The sequence below is a fragment of the Sus scrofa genome, chromosome 14, assembly GCF_054392235.1.
Source record: "Sus scrofa isolate SSC_HxYL_T2T_F1_AM1 chromosome 14, Sscrofa_HxYL_maternal_Yorkshire_Landrace_v2.0, whole genome shotgun sequence".
Classification (NCBI taxonomy): Eukaryota; Metazoa; Chordata; class Mammalia; order Artiodactyla; family Suidae; genus Sus; species Sus scrofa.
In genome coordinates, this window is record NC_139396.1 from 161,246,275 (window position 1) to 161,267,500 (window position 21,226).

General features: G+C 44.3%; 1 protein-coding gene and 1 long non-coding RNA gene across 12 annotated transcripts in view; both read left to right on the forward strand.

Annotated features, from left to right (window-relative positions):
* MGMT (O-6-methylguanine-DNA methyltransferase) overlaps positions 1-21,226 on the forward strand; it is a 269,598-nt gene that overhangs the window by 156,244 nt on the left and 92,128 nt on the right. The gene's annotated exons all lie outside the window — the stretch shown is intronic.
* On the forward strand, positions 2,956-8,429 carry LOC146397146 (uncharacterized). Its single transcript, XR_014827709.1, has 2 exons — positions 2,956-7,479; positions 7,552-8,429. It is a non-coding gene; the product is annotated as an uncharacterized LOC146397146 (long non-coding RNA).

Below are 21,226 nucleotides of genomic sequence, written 5' to 3' on the forward strand. Positions count from 1 at the left end.
AAAGATTTTGTCCCATTCTGTGGGTTTCCTTTGCTGTGCAGAAACTTTGAAGTTTGATTAGGTCCCATTTGTTTATTTTTGTTTTTAGTGTCAATACTCTCAGAGGTGGATCTGAGAAGATGTTGCTGTTGTTTATGTCGGAGAGTGTTTGGCCTGTGTTTTCCTCTAAGAGTTTTATAGTGTCTGGTCTTATAACTAGGTCTTTAATCCATTTTGATTTTATTTTTGTGTATGGTGTTAGGGAGTGTTCTAATTCATTCTTTTCCATGTGGCTGTCCAGTTTTCCCATCACCACTTATTGAACAAGCTGTCCTTTCTCCATTGTATATTCTTGCCTCCTTTGTCATAGATTAGTTGGCTGTAGGTGCATGGGTTGAATTCTGGGCTTTCTATCCCATTCCACTTATCTATATTTCTGTCCTTGTGCCAGTACCATACGGTTTTGATGATTGTTGCTTTATAGTATAGTCTGAAGTCTGGGGGCCTCTTTCCTCCAGCTCCGTTTTTCTTTTTCAGGATGTCTTTGGCTATTCTGGGTCTTTTGTGCTTCCAAACAAACTTTAAAATATTTTGTTCAAGTTCTGTGAAAAATGTCCTTGGTATTTTGATAGGGATTGCACTGAATCTGTAGATTGCCTTAGGTAGTATAGTCACTTTGATAATATTAACTCTTCCAATCCACGAGCATGGTATATCTTTCCATCTATTTGTGTTGTCTTTGATTTTTTTCATCAGTGGCTTGTAGTTTTCAGAGTACAGGTCTTTTGTCTCTTTAGGTAGGCTTACTCCTGGGTATTTATTCTTTTGGATGCAATGGTAAACGGGATTTAAAATTTGTTAGGTAAAATCAGAGCAGGGTCATCCTAGAGCTAACTAATTATCATTCCCCTGCACTCCTCCTAATGCTCCGTCGGCTGTGAGGTCTCCAGTGTGGCTGTTGGGAACAAGCACACCCCGGCCCTGTGGAGCACCTCTGTATTCTCTCGTGTGTCCCTGGTCCTGGGCCGCTTCCTCCCACAAATGTGCTGGGCGTCCTCTTTGAATACTCGAGGTGGGGACCATGACACTGTGGATCCCTGGAGGCCTCTTTCTGTGCTGCCTTCACTTCTGTCCTGCAGACTCTGCCTGCCTGGTCTCTGGGGTCAACAGCTTCATCTCAGGCTCTTCCCGCGTACCCCACTGGCACTGTGACCTGGAAACTCTCAAGATAGTAAATTGGGACTGTCATGGCCTTCCTGTCATTGTTTCCCATCTGTCATTGCTCACTCTACTTGCCTATGGAGTGTCTTAATAACTCTTCTTTCATATACTTTGTCTACTTTTTCTTTTTTTGCTCGCTTTAGGTGAGGGAGTAAATCTTGTCCCTGTTACTTATTCCATCTTTCCTGGAGTCAGAAGTGCTTAAGGGTTAGCCTTTTTCAAATTATTTAATTATTATTTTAAATTTAAGTGTAAATTTTAATTTAAAGTTGAGATATTAACAGTATTAAGAAATTGGTTTCAGAGTTCGTGTCGTGGCTTGGCAGTAGGGAACCCGACCAGTGTCCATGAGGACACGGGTTTTATCCCTGGCCTCGCTCAGTGGGGTTAAGGATCCGGTGTGACATCTCGGATCCCATGTTACTGTGACTGTGGTGTAGGCTGGCAGCTGCAGCTGCAATTCGACCCCTAGCCTGGCAACTTGCATATGCCGTGGGTGTGGTCCTAAAAAGACAACAAAGAAAGAAAGAAATTGGTTTCCCCTAAAACTGCTCGATTGTTATTGCATTTGCGCGTCATCTCCAGATGTTTCTCATCGTGCAAGCCAGAGCGTACACGAAAAGAAGGCACATGGAGACAAGACCTGCATCCTGAGAGAATAAAGAAGCATCTCACAGAAGGGTCACTGTAGGGCACACAGGTGTATGCGGGGGTAGATTTGCCTTCTCGGTGACAGACACACTGGGAAGAAGTAAATTTGGTTTTCTGAGTTACACCGTCCTCTTTTTTTCCCTCTAAGTAGACTAGGGTTTTGTATGGTTCTGAGTCCTAAGAAATTCATCTGCGAAGTAAGATGCTAATCATCAGAACATTTTGCTCCATGGTTACAAATTTCTGTAGTAGAGAAATCCTGAAAATGCACGCTGTCTTTTCGCTGGGGTCCAGGTTGGGGCAGTGGCTTCCTTACCTTGGTTAGAAGCCCTCTCAGGACTATTCGAGTTGGGATGTCTTAACACCTCTCCAGCAGGAGGCCAGTGCCCACTCTAATGACAACTTCTAGGCGAGTGCCCTCACTCATGGTGAAAACGAGCCTGTCGTAGCCCCAGTTGGAGTGGCTCATTTCTGTGCAGTATCTCTAGGCAACTGTTACCGAAAGGAGGCTTTACTGCTAATATTTCTTCATTTTCAAATGAAGCCTCTGATTTATTTGTCTTGTTTTGCCTGGGTAACGGGGAAATAGTTTTGAATAGAAATTATGATGATGGGCAGTCTTGTCTTGTTCCTAAATTTAAAGGAAAAGCTTTCAGTATTGTACTAATGATTTACTGTGAGCTCTGTAGGTTGTTTTGTGGTCGCCTGTTTCCCCCAGAATGAAAGTTGTTTTTGAAATTACAACATTTTGTCTTTGATGAGGCGATTTTCACGTTTCCAAATGTACGTGAACAACAACAAAAAATTAGATAATCATTTGAATAAATCAGATGTACTATACAGTTGAAAATGGTCTACAAATAATCATATGCAAGTTATCAGGTTTTAAACTCCGTAAATGAGTGTTGAAAATCACGTTTTCTAATTTCAGCCCTGAGTGTAACTTGACAAGAGCAGCCACACTTGACTTATCTAAATCAGAGGCTGTCTAAACCTATAAGGTTTTCTAGGAGGTGCCTCTTTTAAATAAAAGTGTTTTTGTTTCTCACATATTTTACATTTTCAATGACCTGCACACCTTGTCACTAATTAGTGTGTTGTGATAGGTAACATAATGTATATCTGCAAACTCCACTGGGTGTGAGTAGAGTTCTCACCTCTTAATTAGTGCCACGAACAGTGTTCTCATCATTGCCAGGGAGGCCTAGTGCCTCTTGAATAGAAAACTGCTGGGAAATGGACAAGGAATATCTTAGAAGCCTGTGGTGCAGAAGGGCCTGCAGTGTCCTCTGACTGCGGGGCCCTTGACAGAGGGAGCGCCCTGTGCAGTGCGCTCTGCCTCTGGGACGGGAGGGGTTCTACGTCCGTGGTAACTGAGGTGTCTCGGGATCATGGTTCCACGATCGACACGGATGGGTTCCTTTCTTCCTTTCTGGCTGAAGGAATCAGCAGGGCTGGGTCAAGGCAAGGGACCAGCCTCTGGGGCAGCGTTTACAGGGGTGCTCACTCTCAGGTTTGTGTCCCTCAGAAGTCGTACACCGGGGACTCTAGCCCTTAGTCCCCGAGAGTAGGGCTGTATTTGGAGATAAGGCCTTTGAAGAGGTAATTAAAGTAAAGTGAAACCGTGAGGATGGACTCTGATCCAGTCTGACTGGTGTCTTGGAAGAAAATATTAGGACACAGGTACCAGAGGTGCTCATGTCCACAGCGGAACACCCGTGAGAAGGGGCTGCAGGGTGGACATCTGCAAGCAAAGGAGAGAGGCCTCAGGATGAATCGACCCTGCTGACCCCTTGAACTTGCACTTCCAGCCTCTAGAACTGTGAGGAAAAAAAACATAAGTTTCTGTTGTTAAGCTGCCCAGCCTGTGGTATTTCTTTGTGGCAGTCCTGGCAGATCAGTACAGCCGGTGCCAATGGTGCATTGCACGACCTTGGAGGTGAGTGCCTGCTCAGATTAGCAGGGCTTCCAGTCACCCCAGCCTCAGGCCTGCATTTTTGATAGACACACATTTCCTTAGTCCATCAAAAGGGGATGCATCGTTGTTGAAGGGGCACAGGAGCCAAATAATCTCTCCTTCACATGTTAACAGAGGGCTGTGTTACTGGTTCACTAACTGCAGCTGAAGCTCTCAGCCACAGCAGTGTTTGATAGGCTTCGACTGAACCTGTATGGCTCAGCCTCTTACCTGAAGAGGAAGGGGGGCTGCTTCTCTGTGAGAGTCCCCTGAGGACTAAAGAACTACTGTTAATCACGGGTTCATGCCTCCTGTCGCACATCCCTTCCAGGAAGAAAAGCTTGAAGATGTAATGTGTGTAAATTTCCTGGAATGAAGAGAAGATGAACAGCCTCGACGTAAAAGATCCACAGGGGCCAAGAGAAGGAGAACTGACGTCTAAGTGTATCTTAGTGCAATTGAAGACTTTCAAGGGAAAGCTCTAAAATACTGCAGAAAAAGAGCTCATATTTTTTTAAAAAAAGCAGTGCTTATATTAACCTCAAATTTTTCAACAGCAGCACTGAATATAAAAAGATAGCAGAGGGGTGTTTCAATGTATGAAAAGGAAAACAGCATTAGAGAACACAGAATCTCACATCCATCTCAAGCTTTAAAATGTGAAGGCTTGATAAAAATATTCTCTTATATACAGGCCTCAACACAATGATTACAATAAATGTGAATGAACTAAACTCATCAGTGAAAAAGACAAAGATTGATGGATTGAATAAATCTATATGCTATTCATAAGGGATATATAAAACATTCAGACTTTAAGGGTAAATGGGTGTAATGAGCATACTAGGAAAATACTAACAAAAAGAAAACTGGAGTAGCCATATTCGTGTAGAAAATAGACTCTAAAAGAAACTGTCTTGTTAAGAGATGGAAAGGAAGGGTCACTACATAATAAAGCAAAATGCAAACAAAATATAATAGCAGGTAGATGAAAGTCAAAATATAACAATTTTGAATCTTAAGAACATATAGTGGTGAAGTATCCACTTTAAAAAGTTAGGAAAAGTAGGTTAAGGCAGATGAAAGATAAAATAACAGAAGTCAGCTAAGCACGAAACGAGAATACAATAAAGATAAAGCCATAAATTGGTTCTTTAAAAGAAAATTGGTTAAGGAAATGCAAGATATATATGAATATTATTATTAGGAAAAAGGAAAAGCACAGAAAGATTTAGAGATTAAAAAAATCAATAAAACAGGATGCCTACAGGTATGTAGTACGGTTTTGAAAACCTGGACAAAAATCACATAACTCCAAAAAAAAATACAGCTTAAAGAAACACTTTAATAATTCTGTAACTCCAAAATCAGTAAAAGCAGTGGTTAAAATCTTCCCCTAAAGAAAACCAACTGACAGGAGTTCGCACTGTGGCGCAGTGGTTAACGAATCCAACTAGGAACCATGAGGTTGCAGGTTCGATCCCTGGCCTCACTCAGTGGGTTAAGGATCCAGCGTTGCCGTGAGCTGTGGTGTAGGTCGCAGACGTGGCTCAGATCTGGTGTGGCTGTGGCTGTGGCGTAGGCCAGCAGCTGTAGCTCCGATTCGACCCCTCGCCTGGGAACCTCCATATGCCACGGGTGTGGTCCTAGAAAGGACAAAAGAAAAAGAAGGAAAAAAAAGAGAGAAAGCCACCTGACTCCATTTTAATAGCTGATTTCTTCCATTTCTGAAACACATCCCGACCTCACATTAACTTTTCCAGGCAGCAGAGAGGGCGAAGGATGCCCCCTGCGCTGCTGCTTTGACAAGGTCGCTCGAACCACGATGCGGAATTCAGACGGACATTCTGTGACTGCTGCAGGTCTGTTTCACTCATTTTAAAACAGGTGAAACATACTTTAAATACAAATTAAACCTGGCATTGCATAGAAAAGGTTCATTCCAGGTGTGCAGTAAGTGTAACATGAGAAAATTCGTCCGTCTCCAGTAGCCACAGAAAGAGATGTTGGGCAGCACCAGTTGGGGAAAAAAAATGCACATCAGGTTCCCAGGGACAGAGCAGGATACACGCCTTCCCTTGACGAAACCAAGGAGTCTGATGGTGCCAATGCGTGGGGGGAGGTGGGGATGGGGCACAGTGCCCGGGGGGTGCAGACGTGCAGAACTGGACAAGAATTTCATGTGCTGTGCTCGGAGCTGGACATTCGCCTAGGTACACACCCAGCAAGAGAAATTTTGCGGAAGTACAGAGCCGTGTTACACAGCGCTTATGGCAGCACTGTTCCCAAGTTTCGGAAACACAGAAAGAGTTCACGGGCCTGTCAGCAGCAGGGCCCAGAGCGGTACCCAGTGCCCTGGTGAAGAACAGGATGCCGCGCGGTGGTCCAAGCGCTGCACCACAGCGACGTGCGCCAGGACAGACGGGTAGCTGCAGTGCACGTGTGCCAAGTAAGCCCCCAGGGCCGTGTCTTCTGCAGTCCTTTTCATAGAGTGAAATTCAGCCAAAACCTATATACTGCATTTTGGACAATCATCCAGGTGCAACAGGCCGTTTTTAAAGCAAAGCACGTGAGCGTGGCGCGTACAAAGGGGAAGGAAGAGGACCTCAGCGAAGAGGCTGGGGCATCAGCGTCTCCTCTGCGGATGTGTGTGAGTTCTCGCTTTTGTCGAAGTCCTGGGTTCATGGATACTTTAGTCCTTTAAAAATAGGGCATGGCCCAGTGATGAATGTGTCAGGAACCAAGGGTTGTGATTATAGATACCTATCTGTGTCCCAAATGCCGAAAACCACGTGCATATATTGGGTCAGGTTCCTCTGGAGAGATGATAGGTGATTCTATGTGTGTATGAGATACGTGTATATTTGAGATGAGCTGTGTGAAATACCTGTATGAGATATAGATATGTGAGAGAGGGAGAGATTTAAAGGAATGGGCTTACCTAATTGTAGAGGCTTGACAAGGCCAGAATTCGATGGGGTGGGCCCGGCCTGCACGTGGAGACGCAGGGAAGGCCGAGCTCTCCTCCTGCATTTCATTGGATGACACCCACCCATATTGTGGAAGCTTGTCTGCCTTCCTCAGAATTTACTGTTTAAGCAGTAGTCTTATCCCAAACACACCTTCACAGAAACATCCAGAGAATTTAGCTGTCTGGGCAGCATAGCCTCAGACATTTGGACACCCGATGAACCACCCGGTGTGTCGTCACAGACCTCGCCTCCGACTGTCGTAGCTCTGGTTTCAGCCGAATCTGCGTTCATCGTAGGCCTCTTCTGTGTAGTGGTCTTTTTAGCACAGAGCTCCATAGACTACTTAGGTTCAAATCCCGCCTCTGCCGTTTTCTTGGGTGAGTTTCTTAGTTATTCTGTAGCTTTGTCCTGACCTCTAAAGTAGGGATGACGTTATTTCCTACTTTAGAGGGTTGTTAGGAATAAACTTCTTTAAACCATTATAGCTCTTGGGAGGGTGCCTGGCACACACAGCGGGCTTTACCAGTTGGCTGTAATCATTGTTCTAGACAGAGACAGAGGGCGCTCCTGACGCCAAGGAAGCCATTCCGCAATGAGGGCTGTGAGCTCGGGCATTTGGGAGGCCCTGGGAGAGAGCCTCCTGGGGCAGGGCCAGGGAGCCGCCTTGGCGAGCACACTGCACGCTGGGCCAGCGAGCAGGTGCAGCTGGTGAGGTGGAAAAGGCGGGTCTGTCTGGCCGTGATGGTGCACAGAGTGTGAGCACTGATGCAGTGCATTTTTTGCAAAAGTTTTTTGTCAAATTGTATGTGGTTTAGAAGTCATACAGTTTTGTAATTGTACATCTTTATCCTTAAAAGAGCAGCTTCTGCTCTGTCCCACCCCACACCCAGCTCCAGTTCCCTAAGTGCACCAAATTTAAAAAAAAAAAAAAAAAAAAAAAAAAAAGGCTTTTTCTAAAAACATGTTTATTTTGTTATAGATGGACTTTTTCACTTTTAGGTATTAACCATTGACTTCATAATATGGAAGATAGAAATTTGCCCCTCTCCTTCCTGCATATACATAAAAATAAACTTTTCCCTTGGCCATCTCCATCTTTAGTTTTCTCATATTTTTGATCAGTATTTAAAATGACCTATATCCATAGTATTTCTTAATATTTCTCGTAGACGTCCTGTATAGCTAGCCAGCAGAGTGAATGTTGGTTACCGTTACTCTTGTATAATTTTTTCTTTGACCTTGGACTAATAATTGTCTTTATTATTTTGGTTAGATTTCTATGTACCTGTTCATACTTCTTCTCCAGCCTCTCTCCCGGTGGTGTACACTCCCTCTTGCTTCTTCTAAATGTTTGGCAAAACCATTCAGTGTTTCTTGGAGACATCCCTCTTGGAGCCTTTAATTCTTTTTGACTTAGCTGGACTGTTTGGCATTTTATGTTTTCTGCTCTATTGGCAGCCATGTCGGTGGGGTTAGGAGGGCACAGTGGCGGGCTTATGTGTTTAAACTGCCTGTTTCAGCCAGGTGGCCTTAGTTCATCCAAGAATGGCCCTCATGACTGTGGCAGCTGTAGCTCTGATTTGACGCCTAGCCCAGAAACTTCCATGTGCGGCTCTTAAAAAAAAAAAAAAAAAAAAAAAAAAAGAAAAGGACAAAAAAACACACTAATCTGCAGTATACAACTCAATACAAGTTAAACATACACACTTACCTTGTAACAGTCACCCACAGCAAGCGTTAGGATGTTTCTCAAACCCCAGAGGTTTCCTTCATCTTCTTTCTCAGCTAATGGTTCCTACCCTGAAATAACCATTTAGTCTATCATTATCAATTAGATTTGCTTATCATTATTTGTATAGAAATGAAATCATACTGCATGTTGTCTTTTTTTTTTTTTTTTTGGTTTTTAGGGCACCCGTGGCGTATGGAGGTTCCCAGGCTAGGGGTCTAATCATAGCTGTAGCTGCCAGCCTACACCACAGCGCACAGCAACACCAGATCCTTAACCCACAGAGCGAGGCCAGGGATCAAACCCGCACCTCATGGTTCCTAGTCGGATTCATTTCTGCTACGCCATGATGGGAACTCTTTATTTTTATTTATTTATTTTTAAGATTATTTTTTAGAGCAGTTTTAGGCTCACAGCACAATCGAGAAGGCGTGTTTTCCATCTACCCTCTGTTCCCACACCTGCACAGCTTCCCATATTATTCACCCCCCCCAATTGCATAGTTACCTCATGATTAACTCGATGAACCTGTTTGGACAAATGTGTAATGACCTGTATCCACCATACAAAGTAGTTCAACAGCCCTAAAAATCCTTTGTGCCCCCCCGCCCCGTTTATCCCTTCACCCCGGAAACCACTGATCGTTTTACTGCCTCCATAGTAGTGCCTCTCCAGCAAGTCATGTGGGTGGAATTATATCGTGTGTCGCCTTTCGCACTGATTGCTTAACTGTAAGGAATCAGTTAAGTTTCTTCCATGTCCTCTCATGGCTTGACCGCTCACTTCTTTTTAGTGCTAAATAATGTTCCAGTGTCTGAGCGTCCCAGTGTATGCATCCTCCTGCTCAGGAATCTTGGTTGCTTCCATTCGGGTAATTAGATTATGAACAAGGCTGCTGTAAACATCTGTGTCCAAGTAGTTGTGCGGACGTAAGTTCAGCTCGTTTGGGTAAATACCAAAGAGCGTGAATGCTGTTTTGTATAGTGAGAGTATGTTTAATTTTGTGGGAAGCTGCCAGACTGCTTCCCCAAGTGGCTGTGCTGTTTGGCCTTCCCACCAACAATGAATGGATGTTCCTGCGCTGGTTCCACCTCCTAACCAGTAATGTGGATTTGTCGGTGTTCCGGATTTTGGCCATTCTGATAGGTCTGTACTGGTGTCTCATTGTTTTAATTTGCATTTCCTTGATGACATATGATAAGGAGCATCGTTTCATATGCTTATTTTGCCATCTGTGTATCTTCTTTGGTGAGATGTGTCTTTAGGTCTTTGTCCTATTTTTAAATTGGTTGTTTTCTTCCTGTTGAGTGGTCAGAGTTCTTTACGTATTTTAGATCAATCCTTTATCAAATGTCCTTTGCAAATATTTTCTCTTAGTCTGTGGATTGTCTTTTTCTCTTGACTTTATCTTTCCTAGACCAGAAGTTTTTAATTTTAAGGAAGTCCAGTTATCAGTTACTTCTTTCACAGATGTTACCTTTGGTGTTTTATCTAAAAGGTCATAGCCGAACCCAAGATCTTAGGTTTTCTCCTGTGTTATGTAGTTTTGTGATTTAATTTAGGTCTAAGATTATTTGGAGTTAGTTTTTGAGAAGGATGTAAGGTCTGTGTCTGAAGCGATTTCTTCCTTCCTTCCTTCCTCTTTGTTTTGCGTGTGGATGTTCAGATGTTCCAGGGCCTTCTTGAGAGGACTGTCGCTTTTCTCCTTTGTTCTTCGTTAAAGACCAGTTGACTCTTCTCGTGTGGGTCTGGGCACTCTATGCTCTCCACAGTTGTTCTGTTTTTTCCCCAATACCAAGTCTCAAGTACCACACTGTGGCAGTGAAGGAGGTCTGGAAGTTGGGTAGGTGAAGTCCTTCAGCATCATGTCGGTGCTTCTGGGTCTTTTGCCTCTCCATTATAAATCTTTATTTATTTATTTTGCTTTTAGGGCTGCACCCTAAAACTTCCCTGGCATATGGAAGTTCCCGGACCAGGGCTCAGATGGATCTGCAGCTGCTGACCTACATACGCCACAGCCAGAACCACGTGGATCTGAGATGTCTGCAACCCACATCACAGGTCATGGCAATGCCAGAGCCTTAACCCTCTAGGTGAGGCCAAGTATTGAACCTGCATCCTCATGGGTGCTAGTCAGATTCATAACCTGCGGAGCCGCAGTGGGAACTCTCTCTCCATCATAAATTCTAGAATCACTTTGTTGATAGCCACAAAATAGCTTGCTGGTATTTTGCTTGTGATTGCCCTGATTCTCTAGATAACCTGGAAAAGTACTGACGTCTTGGCAGTATTGAGTCTTCCTGTCCATAAACATAGCATCTCTCTACATGTATTTAGTTGCTTGCTTTTGTTTGTCAGACTTTTGTAGTTTTCTTTGTATAGATCTTGCACATATACTGTTAGATTCATACTTAAGTATTTCATTTGGGGGGTGCTAATATAAACGTATTTAAAAAAATTTTTATTACAGTTGATTTACAGTGTTCTGTCATTTTCTGGTCTGTAGCAGAGTGACCCCGTCACACACATATATACATTCTTGCTCTCACATTATCCTCCATCAAGTTCCATCGGAAGTGACCAGAGTTCCCTGTAAACAGCAGGATCTCATTGCTTATCCGCTCTGAACGCACCAGTGAATTTTTCTTGGCATTCCTGGTATTTGGCCAGCCGTTGCCTTTCGTATACTCCTCTCGTGTCCCGAAGCTGTGGTGTGATTAGTTCCAGGCCGTGTTTTTGGTCATTTGCGTTGGATGTTCCACGTCAGTGATCATGCCATCCGAGAACAAGACAGTTCTGCCTCTTGCTCGCCAGTCCGTGTACCTTTTACTTCCTCCTCTTGTCTTACTGCATTCGCTGTCGCTTCCCGTTCAGTGTTGAAAATAAATGATCAGAGGGGACATTCCGCCTTATCATGTTAGTGGAAAAGTTTCAGGTTTCTCACCTTCAAGTGTGATGTTAGCTCTGGATTTTTTATAGATACTCTTTATCAAATGGAGAGATGTTCTTCTCTATTCCTAATTTACTGAGAGTGTTTTTAATCATTATTATGAATGGGTGTTGGATTTTCTCATATGTTTAAGCATTTACTGTTATCATCATGTGACTTTTGTCTTTTACCATGTTGATTTAATGGATTACATTAATTGATTTTCAAATGTTGAGCCAACCTTGCACATCTAGAATAAATCCCACTTTGTTGTGATGTATAAATATTTTTATACACTATTGTACTTGATTTGCTAATATTTTATTGTGGATTTTTACATCTGTGTTCATAAAAGGTATTGGTCTATGGTTTTCTTGTAATGTCTTTGTTTGCTTTGGGTTTTGGGTAATGCTGGTCTAGTTGAATGAAATGGGAAGTAGTCCCTCTCTCTGTATTTTCTGAAAGAGATTGTGGAGTTTTGGTATCGTTTCTCCCTGAGATGATTGGTGGAGTTCCCCAGTGAAACTGTCTGGGCCTGGTGCTTTCTGTTTTGGAAAATTACTTATTACCGATTACATTTCTTTAATAGATCTAGGACTCTTCGTATTTTCTCTTTCTTCTTGTGTGGGTTTCTAAAGAATCGATCCATTTCATCTAGGTTATCGAAGTGTGGGCATAGAATGTCTTTATTATTTTAATGTCCATGGGATCTGTAGTGATGTCCCCATCTTTCATTTTTGATGTAAGTAATTTGGGTGCTCTGTCTTTAATTCTTAGGTTGGAGAGAGGCTGATCAATTTCATGGATCAAGAACCACTTTTTTATTTTGGTCGTTCATCTCCATTGATTTCTGCTCTCAGTATTCTTCTGTCAGCTTTGTTTTAACTTGCTGTTATTTTACCAGTTTCCTAAGGTTTACATTCAGATGGGTTTTAGATCCCTCTTATTTTCTGAATATATGCCTTCCTTGCTCTAAACTGCCCTCGAAGCACTACTTTCACGACATCTAACAAATTTGTGTGAGTCGTGCTTCCATTTTCATTTAGTTCAAAATATTTTTAAGTTTATCTTGAAATTTTTTTCTTTGACCCACATATTATTTAGAAGTTTGTTTCATCTCTAAGTATTTTGGAGTTTTCCAGCTTTGTTTCTGTTGTTGATTTCTAGTTTAATTCTGTTGTGGTCTGAGAGCTGCCATTTTATGACTTCTGTTTTAAATTTTGTAGGGTGTGTTTTGTGGCTCAGTGTTAGCTGTCTTGGGGAGTATTCCATGGGAGTGTGAAAAGAATGTGTATTCTACGCCTGTTGCAGGAGGTAGTCTGTGAAAGTCAGTTACACTCCGTGACTGGCAGTGGTGTGTCCTCACTGGTGTTGTGCGGGTGTGGCGTGACTGTGCCCTTGGATAGGTATGTGTGTCCCTGAATAGATGTGGCCAGTCGTTTTCCAAAAAATTGTACCAGCAGATAGGAGGAGTCCCCTTTTTTTGTGCCAGTATTTGCCATTGACAGTCTTTTTTTAGTTTTAGCCATTTTATTGCTAGGCAGGTGTATCTCATTGTTTTAATTTTTCTCATCAGCAGTGATATTGAGCATTTTTTCATTCACCTATTGATAATTCTTGTATATTGTCTTTGCCCATTTAAAAATACTGACTCTAAGATGCTCTGATTTCATGGGTTTTTTGTACTATTTCATGATTAGGCCTGTAACCCATGTAAAATTTACTTTTGAATATGATGTGATATAGGAAGTCAAGTTTACTTCTTTTTTTTTCTTTCTCTGTATATTTATCCGGTGGTTCCATCAACTTTCTTGTTCCCATTAAATTGCCTAGATGCTTTTGTCAAAAATTAATTGACACTATATGTGTATGTTTATCTCTAAATTCTCTATTCTGTTTCCTTGATCCTTATATCATATACCTGTAATACACTATCATGATTGTTGAAGCTTCACCCTACAAATTCGAAATGAGATGTCGTGAGTTTATTCTTTTTTATTATTATGGCTATTCTAGCTCCTGTGAATGTCCATACAAATTTTATAATTTATTAGCAATGAAAACAAAACCTTCCAAAAAAGCCTCTTGGAAATTTGATTGGGATGACATTAATTTCACAGATCATTTGAGGATAATCCAACATTAGTAGTATCTTACAATTCAGTAGTATGATGTTCATCTCATTTATTTGATCCTTTGATTTAAAAAATTTTAATGTTTTTATTTTAGAAGTCTTATACATGGTTTATTAAGTATATTCTAATATATTTTATGTTGTTGCTACCATAAGTGGTATTGTTTTATCAGTTTCCAACTGTTGCTATATACAGTATAATTGAGTTTTTATCAAGTGATTATCCTCAATTCATTTATTCTATTTTTCTTCCTTTTCTTCCTCTGTACACACATTCGTTTATGTACAGTGCTGAAGAAGATTTGGTGAGAATGGACATCTTTGTCTTGTTCATAACTTCAGGGGAAAAATAGTCTGTATTTCACCATACAAATTTAATATTTAACTCTAGAGACTTTAAAAGCAGATGCGCTTTATAACAATAAGGAAGTTTCTTTCCGTCTCTAGTTTGCTGAGGGCTTTTATTGTGAATATATATTGAATTTTGTTAGGTCTTTCTTCTGCATTGACTTCATTTGCTCCCCTTGGTGAAGGTAGTGAATATTTTTTCAAGGGCTGAACTGTTTTTCATTTCTATAATAAAAACAACTTAGTTGTGATTTATTATCTTTGTATATTGTAGACTTGGATTTGTTAATGTTTTATTGGGGTTTTTGTCCATGTTGTAAGAGTTCTTGACTTACAGTTGTTTTTGTTTTTGTTTTTGTTTTTTGAAGTATTTTCTGGAAGTGGAAATCAGGAATATGGAAGGAATAAGATGGGAATTATTTCATCTTTATTTTTTGAGAGCCTCTGCATCTGACTTCTATTTGTATTGTTTTAATTGGAAGAATTTGCTTTCGAATCCCTCTGGGCTTGAAGTTTTCATTGTGGGAAGGTTTTTAATTGTGGATTCACATTTTTCAGTTAATATAGCTATTTACGTTTTCTCTTTCTTCTTGAATCAATTCTTATACTCTGCATTATTTATCAAGTTGCCCTGTTTCATCTAATGTGTTTAACTTATTGGCAGAAGCGGTTCGTAATAGCCTTTTATTTTTTTGATGTCTTTAACCCTATAGTGATGCAGCCTTTTTCATTCTTGAAAAAGAGTCATGTTCTCCTCTCCCCGTCCCCCCACCTCTACCTCCCCTTCATCCCTGCTGCCCCCCCCCTTTTTTCTCTCGGGTGGGGGTGGGGATAAATCTAGGAAGAGGATTATTCATTTTATTAATACTTTAACACAAAAACAACTTTTCCTTTGGATTTTCTCTTATTTCTGTTTTTCTCTGCTTCTGTTTTCATGATTTTACTCTTTGAAGAATTATCTCCTCCTCTTTACTTCCCTTAGGTTTGGGTTTTGCTTTTTCTAGTTACTTAGAGCTGACCTCCTTTTCCAATACAAGTCTTTAAATCTAGAAATCTCCTGCTAAATACTGCTTTAGCTGCATCCCACACGTTTGGATATATCTTACTTTCACTACTATTTGCTTAATGTATTTTAAAACTTTCCTCATTGATCCATGTGTACTATCTAAACATATGGACGTTTTCTAATTATCTCTGCATTGCTAGTTTAATTCTTCTGATTGGGCAACCTGTTTTCTGTGATTCCATTCATTTAAACCTTGTTTATATTTACTGTATGTTCCAGGATATATTCTGTTTTGGTAACTGTTCCGTGTATACTTGAAAGCAGTTTGTGTTTTATAATCACTAGATGCTCTGTTTTTCAATTCAGTCAAGTCAGTAAATTGAGTTTCAACCAAGGTAAGTATCCTGTATCTCATTGCACCTTCCTGCCCTCCTCTGCTTCCTCGAACTCCCTCTAGCACACTGACTCACTCAGAATAGGGAGCTTTCTAAAACTTATTGGTTGGCTTGAACTGGTTAGTCATGTACTAGACCAATAAACATTTTAAGGATAATGAGGAAAAAATTCTGTTAAGTTGAAAGGCGTGCTTCTTATCTTCCCAATGAAGGGTTCGCTACAACAGACAGGTTGTGGGATGTGGCTAATATTGTAATATGAAGGGAACTTGTGGCATTAGTAAGTATATTAGGGGGAAAATAAGCTCCAAACAATTGTCTAAGCTTCTTTAAGAAACCGGAAAAATAAGCACAAACTGAAGCCAAGGCAAGCAGAAGGAAGGAGTAACAAAGGTAATGGATTGATGAAACTGAAAACAGAAAACCACAGAAAATACCCATGACTCTAAACCCTGATTCCTTGAAAAATATTAGTGAAACCAGTAAATCTCTGGCCAGAGGAAGGAAAAAAGGTACGGATTAACAACGTTAAGAGTAAATGAGGGGGCACTGCTGCAAGAGCAGTCAACTTTGAAAAGGGGAAAAAGTACGTGGCACGAGGCAACTGTACCCAGACATTCCACTGCTTACGTAAAAGGACTACTTTTCTGAAAGGCACGTGTACCAAAGCACCTTAAGGAGAAACAGAGAACCTGAATAGTCTTACGTCTGGGGTGCTGTTGACGGAGAGTAGAACCTTTCCCATAAAGGAAAATTCAGTCTCCGATGGCTTCGCTGATGAATTCTACCAACTGTGTATAGAAGCAATTATATCAGTTCTCCAAAAACTCCTCCAGGAAGTACATGAGGAGAGAACACGTGCTAGCTCAGTTTTTGATGCTAGCATTAGTACCGTTAACTAGATAAAGTCATTAAAATAAAGTTCCTCATAAACATAGATGCAGAAATCCTCGAGAATATTAGCAGATTGAAGCTGCAATCTCTAAAGATGAGGACGCACCAGCACCAAGCTGTCTATCCTAAGGATAGAAACGGTTCCCTATTAAAAGGGGTCGGTTCACCATGTCCGCAGAAAGGAAAAGGAAGATAAGCTGTGGTCATCTCAGTGGATTTATATGAAGAGATTTCTGAAACTGATTTTTAAAACGGCACCTATGAAATGCCTGCCGCCACCCTAGTGATGAAGCGTTTAATGCTTTCCCTCCGAAATGAGGATCCAGGCAAGGAGGCCACTCTGGCTACATCGCTTCAACTGGGAGGGCGGCCAGTCCAGTAGATCAAGCAAAAAAAACCAAAAAACAGAATTAAACTGTCTCTATCGAAGACGTGTTTATCTGCATATAAAAATCCAAAGCAGTCTTCGACAGCAACAGCAAACTACCCAGGATACAAAACCAACTGTATTTCCATATACTGACAGCGAATAGTGGAAATTTAAAAAATAGTTTCATTTACAAAAATGGAAAAAAAAAGAGATTTCTGTTGATGATATTTGCAAGGATGTGTGTGCTGAAAACTGCACACCCCAGTGAAATAAAGGAAACAATTTCTTAGTAACTGGAGAGACATTTTGTGTTCTTGGATTAGAAGGCTTGGTCTTGTCAGATGCCTGACTCTCCCCGTACTTACGGGTCGGTGGGTTTAACTCAATCCCAGGTCAGTCTCAGCAGGGCTTTTTGTAGAGAGTAATAAACTAGTCTCGAAGTTGTGTGGAGAAGTTCCAGTTTAGCAAGTTTTCCGAAGCTCACCCACCACTCTGCATCACTGGAGAACAGGCAGGTGCAGGAGAAAGCGGCCGATCCTGTAACTGCTTCTAGAGAACGTGATAACGTCTGGATTTAGGACAAACATAATCCCACAAGACCCAAACTTTCAATTTTTCAACCTAAGATAGTTTCACCTTTGTGCCTGATAAATCTTTTGGGGAAAAAAATTAAACAGAACAATTCACGGGACTATTTTCTGTCTTTGATTTTTTTTTTTTTTAATATTTCATTGACAATTGTCTGTGTAATTGAGCATCAGACAGGTTTGGAATTAACAGGTTCTTCAGACTTCTGCTTGTTGGAGCATTCGAATTCTTCTGGTTGGTTTTAGAAACAGTCTAGATTTTTAAAGCATTGTGCGTCGACTATAGTGCTGAAAACATGAAATCTACATAATGTATGCAGTGTAACTAATATTAGAAGCATGTTCAAGGAGCAGCCTGTGGGGTTAATAGAGTTTAATTTGCAAGACAAATGAAGGCTTATTTCCTCTTAGGCACTCTGCTCTTAATTCTGGCAGGGCCACTTTTGAAGAACAGTCCATTAATAGGTGATGAGAACCCTTGTTGGGCAGGAGCAGAACCAGCTAGCTGTGGAATCAGACAGCCTTTCCACTCAGAGGGGTGTTTCCCAGCATACAGAGCCGTTTATTAAAAGGCAGTGCTTAAATGGTTCTGTGATGGTTTTCTCACACAGCCACGAACGAGGGGCAGGGGTGCCTAATAAAATGGCTTATCTCTATGATAAACCATGATGGCAAAAACAGAAGAAGACCGTCCGAATGCCCCCCCACACAGGGAGGAAGTTTTTTAGTAAATCAAGGTTTATCACTCGTGGGAATATTCTGCGTTTTTAAAAAATTGTGTTTCCCAGAATCTTTACAACAAAGGAAGATCCTTATTGTAAACATCTCAGCTGAATGTATCAAAATTAATGATTAGAAATAAAAGACTGGCCAGAATATGTTCAGTCAGCAGTGCTTATATCGGGTTGCTGGGATTTCCAGTCATTTATTTAAAACTGCCCAAGTGTGAGGCCCATGGGTCACCTGAGCTGGCTTGAGGGTTCTGCAGCTGGAGACCCCCTTGGCATGGAGGGGTACCTGGCCAGTGGCATCTCCTAGTCCCTGTGGCTGCCCCTGTGCCTCCACAGGCACCCGTGGGCAAGCCCCAGCCCTGCCTGGCGAGGTCAGCAGCCCCACAGTTTGCAGAAGAGCCTCCACAAGCACAGTTAACGTGCCAGCTGCGGCCCGTAGAGGTCAGGCTAGCAGGATGCTAAGTGACGCTTCCAGCTCCATTTTTATTGATGACTTTCAAACGGAAAAAGGGGGTTTGTAGCCAAGTGGAAACCTGTAAGAAAACCAGGGGACCCTGAAGTGTTTTGTCCCGCCCTTTTCCCCCTGCACCTGCTCCTGGGGCTGTGGACTTGGGACCACCCGGGCCTGGGCGGCCCGCACTCCAGGGCAGGCTGTGTGCTGTGGAGGAGCCGGCCCTGGCCAGTCTGAGATCTCCTAGAGAGCAGGAAGTTCAATTCAAGGAGGAAAACTGGAGTGAGCAGTTTGGAGAAGTCAGATGTTTAAAACATGAAAAGGAACGTAACTTTGAGTTGCAGAGGTTTTGAGTTTCATGATCTTGATGTGCCAGCGTCTCTCTTGGGGCTGACAGATCCAGGGGGAAGGGTTCAAAGGCAGAGCGCCCGTTTGAGCGGGGCCCTGGCGCACAGACTTGCTGAGAAGGGGGTGGCCAGTGGCGGGGCCAGTGCGGGAGCTGAGCTGCTGTCCCCCGCCCCAGGCCTGTCTCCGAGGAGGGCCAGGGCCGGGCCCCGCGTTCTGCACCGTGTAACCACCTTCCAGCTTCATGCCTGTTCAGTTCCGCAGGAAAGGGATTTCTTCACACTGATTTCTTCCCCGGTCACCCGGAGCGTCGTAACTTCTTCAGCTCATACAGCGACGTGTGCCTTAGCTCTTGGGTGCTGCCTCTCTGAGCCCGCGTTCGCAGCATCCTCGGTTTGGCCTTTAAGAACCAGCCCACATCCTAGGGCAGGCTGCAGATGAAGGCACTGAGCACGACCTAGGACAGTGTCTTAGAAATATGCCCGAGTTCTTCAACCAAAATTGCGACCTTGCATTTATGTGACAGTGAGGCGGATTGGGATTTTCTCCTCTTGTCCCCAGGACCCCGCATCCTTCGATAAGCATTTGGGTGCGTCGAGGAGCTCTGGGTGTCAGGAGCACCTTCATGGCAGAGAAGTCCCCCGAGAGCGCTGGGTCCCAGGCCTCGCTCTACCCGCAGGAGCTCCCGCCTGAGCTCAGGACAAGGGTCTTCCCTGCCCCCGTCCCTAAAGAGCCGCCCCCGCCCCGCGACGCTCCAGCCCCCCACGTCGGGTCTCCCTCAAGGCCTTGGTTCACGTTGCTGGGTTTGAGGTCTGTCGCGTTGGTCCCCTCCCCCAGACACAGGCGTTCGGGGGACCGTCTCCCTGCTCCGGACTTAGACACCTGCCACACGGTGCACTCCGGGCGGGTGTTCGGTCCGAACTCGCTGAAGGAGCAGGTGGACGGACAGGAGCAGGAGATGCGCCTTCAGGGAAGCAGGTGACGGAATGACGACGGAGCGGTGGCGGTGTGTGTGGAGGAGCCTTGCCCGCCGGGCTCTGGGCTCGCGGAAGGTCAGTGGACACAGCCGGAGCCTGAAGGAAGGGGACAGAGGGGAGGAGGACGGGGGGAAGGAGGCCCCACTGTGTCGGGCCCTGAAAATGGACTCCCTGCTGGGCTCTGCCCTCGAGACCCGGGGAGGCCAGCGGGAGCCTCTGACCTCGGGTGTGGGTTTGCACCCCCGCTTCCCGCTAGTCGGGGCGCCTCCTTTTACCCCCAGACCATCCTTCCCTCCTCCATCCAAAGGAAGAGAGAGGTGGGGCCATTGTAGGATTAAAGCAGAAAACAGCCACGTCCAGGGCTCTGCGAAGCGCCCGCGCAGTGCGCTCGGTCAGCGAGCGGGCCCTCCTCCCTGCCCTGCTCCGCAGCCTCGGGCTTGTTTCGTTGAGAGGACTGGCTTCAGCCTGTCATTATTTTCATCAATTTGTGTGGTTTTGCATTTTGTCAGAGCCGGGGTCTCTGTGGTCCCCTTGTCCCCAGGCCAGGCGCAAGGACCTGCCGTGGGACACACTCCTGGGTAATGAATTTGGAGTGAATGCCCGAAGCCCAGGCCAGGGCTTCCTTTGCACGGAAGATCCTTTGTGCCTTCGCCTTGGAGGCAGCTGCGTGGACCTGCTCAGCCAGGCCTGGAAACACCCGGCCCTTTTGGAGGGTTGGTTTTGGCCTTCACTCCGGGCGTCTGGACCTTGGAAGTGACGTGCCTGTCCCCTTTGGGAGCAGGCAGGGCGCGGAGGTCAGGTCCATGTGCGGAGGCATCTGTGCGGCAGCCCCTTGTCCTTGGGGGAGACCATCTGCCTAGAGGAGCCGGCCGACGCCCTGCAGCCGCTGCTGTGGCTCCCCTCCCAGCCCCAATTTGAGACCCTGGCCCTCTCCCCGCCCGTCTCGTTGGCAGGCCGCCTTTTTCAGGCCAATGTTCTGGGCAGTGACAGTCACCTCCCAGCCGGGTGAGGACCCAGTGGGACAGGTGCAGCCTCCCCTGGGGAAACGGCAGGTGCCCTCAGCTTCCAAAGCTGCCCTGTGACACATGTCCATCCCCAGACCGGTCTGTCGCCGTCCCCCTCTCCTCACTAGGGGGAACCTGCTCCCGGGAGGCCCCAGGGGAGGACGGCGCCCAGTCTCCTGGGCTCCTCTGGTCTGCCTGAGGCCTGGCAGCCACGCCCTTGCCTTCCTCTCTTCTTGATCTCGGCACCTGCGCCACCCTTGGGAACAGCGTTTATCAGATACTGTGGGTGTAGAAGGCCCAGGTCCCACAGTGTTCGGCATACATCGGCGAAGTCACGTTCAGCCTCTGGGCACCCACACGGCAGAAGGGCGTGCAGGTGGGGGCCCAGCCCAGGGACTCTCTTGAAGCCCCATGTCTTGTCCTGGCAGCCGTAGGACACAGTGCCCTGGGGACTCGCAGAGGCAGCAGAGACGCTGCTCGTGGCCTGGAAACTGGGGGGCCTTTGGGTTGGCCCGTGAAGGAGGAGCATGTCGTTATGACCTAGAC